Below are 3,218 nucleotides of genomic sequence, written 5' to 3'. Positions count from 1 at the left end.
ACATACCCCACAAGCTACAACAACATTAATGTTAATAAATTATTTTCTAAAAATAGTTAATAATTCATAAAATAAACCAACAAACAAGCGTTATCAATTGATAATATTTATTACTAACCACTACACACATTTGATTCATAGTTCCCACAAGCTTCACTTTTTGATTGCCAATTTCCAGTTTTTCTATTCTTTTTATTTTTTATCTCATTTGTCCTTATCTGACTATCTCTTTTTTCAAATTTAAGAGTCAAGACTCAATTATTATTACAAAGGATGACTTCTTAAAAAGTATACAGTAAACTCACACACACAAAACACATTGCACTATCAACCTATCCCCCCCTCCACCCTAAAGTGGGTCCATCTCTAAAAAAAGGTTAATCACGTGAGGTAGAACTAAGGGAGCCATGTAAGATTTACCTCAACAGCATTAATTGTTAACATCAAAATTCATTCTACAAGGCATGTTATCTCGCTTAATAAAAGAAATCAACATGTTACGTTTTTATTAATAGAGTATAGAGTGAAGCATAATATGTAAGATAGAAAATTTGGACTCTAATTAAAATTTTATTCACACAACAACCTATTAAGGTAAAAATTATTTAAAACTCATATGATTTCTCACATAAATCACAAAAAACCTTTCTCAAAAAAAAAAAAAAAAAAATCACAAAAAACAAATTAAGAGGAATTCTGCCGAATAATGAACAATAGATATTAGTCTATGATTTTTTTTTTTTGAGAACAAGATTAGCCTATTAGAGTTTGTAAGATTCTAGAGTCCTAGTAGTAGTAGGGTTCGTAATATACCAGAGTCCGTCTTTTGCTAGAGTTAGGGGGCGTGCAAGGGAGCCGAGAAACCGCACCGCACCTGAAGCCAACCGCAGGAGCCGAGGCTGGTAAGCGGAGACTAGTGGTCTTTCCGACGCCGATGCGGTGATGCAATCGGAAATCAATTCCGATTACCGATATTTGTACCGAACCGATATGTTAATGCTCCAGTAAAAACAGATTGTTTTGTGCTAGAGCTCTGTTTGGATCCTTTAGATTTGGATTTGGATTTGAGGGGGCCCAAATCCAAATCCTTTGTTTAGGTAAGTTAAAAGAAATGGATTTGGATTTGGTCCCAAATCTAGGCTCAAATCCATGGATTTCAAATACCCTCATACACGGTGGAATTTGAAATCCTCTCACGCAAAGCTCGCGTCTTCTCTACCTTAAGCTGCGACAACAACGTTGAAGCTGCAATCACCATGGTGTTCAGGTTTGTCTCTCTAAGTTCGCACTAACCCTCTTGTCTTCTTAGCCTGTCCATCTCTCTCCTCCTTCAATTCCAAATTTGCTTCAACAAAATATCAATGGGATTTTGGGTTTACCTATGGGTCTTGAATTTTTTTTTTTTTTGGACTTCTTTGTGGATTTTCTGTATCTCTTTTTGATTTTGTTTGTATTTGGATTGTGTGGTTTTCGTTTGGATTTTTCTATGTCGGTTTGTATCTGCTGGTAAGCGTGGGCTGGTTTAGTTTTGTTAAGAAATTGTTGGAGATTTTATTTTTTTTTAGAGTTCAAAGTTGGTATAATTGAAATGCAATGAACTGTTTGATGAAATGTCTCTGTGAGCTATGTATTTTAATGCATGAGTTTTTAGTCAGAGACTTTAAGCTACTTTGATGTACATACATTACAAGGAAAACATCCAAGTCCAAGAGAAATTGGGAACTAATTTTTTCATAGCTTTATACATAGCTAACAAGTAATATACAGTTTGCAATGTGTGCCTCCAGTTGTGTTTCCTGTGGTTGAATTCCTAAAGCACAGTCAGACTTTTTCTTTGACACTCTGCTATGAAGCAATATCAATGGTATTTGTTGCTTTCAAATGGCTTTCGTTTAATTAGTTCTGCCCTATAGAACACCATATTGTGATTTAAGTATGATTTTTTTTTTTTTTTTTTTGCTTTTCTTAGTTATGCAAAGATTTGTTGTTGCAAATGTTTTGGTGTTTGATAAATTTTGCATTTTTACTCTACATTTATCAGTTATTTTTTTACTAACCATAGTTAAACTTTTGTAAGGAAATTCATATAGAAATTTAGAATATTTCATTGCTAATATAAACAGAAGATGAGGATGTTAATTTCTTTAAATTTCAAGGGATTATTCCCATATATATATACCTTTCCTATAAAATATTAAATCTTAAATACTATATATTCCAATCAAATGTGATGCTTTTTTTTTTTTGGATCATATGGTTCAATTTTTTATTTTTGAATTATAAGTTTTGCTTTGTTACATTTTATATTGTGCGAGGTTTTAGTTTGTTACATTTCCTTGTTATATCGAACGCAAAACAAGAATTTTATATGATTTGGCCAAACTGCCTATTTTTATTGGTGAACGCCTTTGATGGCTATATATTTGCTTATGAAGTACTTCAATTTACATTAAACTTAATGTAGATTTTATATTAGAGAACCCTATACTAATCTTATGCTAACACTAATCCAAGGTTAATTTGTTTATTTTACAAGAACTTAAAAAAGAAGCTGAATCAGCTTGTTTGGTTATGCAAGCGAAGCTGGAATTAGAAGAGTCTACACAGCGGAAGAACTTGATACAGTCTGAGATTGATGGACTTCTTATAAAGATCAAACAGTCCGACCAAGACCGTTTGAAGTCCGAAGAAGAAATTAAGCAACTTCAAGAACAGGCTAAGCAACATCTAGAAGAGGCTAGCAGGGGTATGGAGGAGCTTGAGAGATACAGGAAATGCCTTTTGGAAGCCTTTGAAAACTTTAAATTTGAAAATTTGGCCTAATCTCTTTTTCTCTTTAATTTATTTAACTACTTATTTCACCTTCTTTTCTTGCTGTTCAAAGTAAAATTTTTGCTATTACTATGTCTTTTATGTAATTTTTAACTTCATTTGTGTTTTTGACTTGTGTGTTAACACACTGAGTATTGAATAATTTCTTGAATCACATGCCAAATTCGTTCAAATAGAGTTCCCCATAACAAAAATTTATTGGAAAAACTTGAACCAAAGATGACCCACAATTCTACATATCAAAATAGTAGCGAGATATATAACACTCTCAGAATCACTAGCATATATTCAAAAATATTACCAAAATGAGTAGCTAAATGTAACATAACTGATCAAAAAAACTTTCTATGAAAACAAAAGAAAGAGATCTATGGAGAGTGACTACA

General features: G+C 32.3%; 1 long non-coding RNA gene across 1 annotated transcript; it reads left to right on the top strand.

Annotated features, from left to right (window-relative positions):
* The first annotated feature begins 342 nt into the window (after positions 1-342).
* LOC126692914 (uncharacterized) lies at positions 343-2,943 on the top strand. The gene is made up of 2 exons (XR_007645129.1): positions 343-1,267; positions 2,537-2,943. It is a non-coding gene; the product is annotated as an uncharacterized LOC126692914 (long non-coding RNA).
* Positions 2,944-3,218: the final 275 nt, after the last annotated feature.

This window comes from Quercus robur, chromosome 7, assembly GCF_932294415.1.
Source record: "Quercus robur chromosome 7, dhQueRobu3.1, whole genome shotgun sequence".
Lineage (NCBI taxonomy): Eukaryota > Viridiplantae > Streptophyta > Magnoliopsida > Fagales > Fagaceae > Quercus > Quercus robur.
The sequence above is the reverse complement of the archived record's forward strand: the minus strand, read 5'-3'. Positions and strand labels throughout refer to the sequence as shown.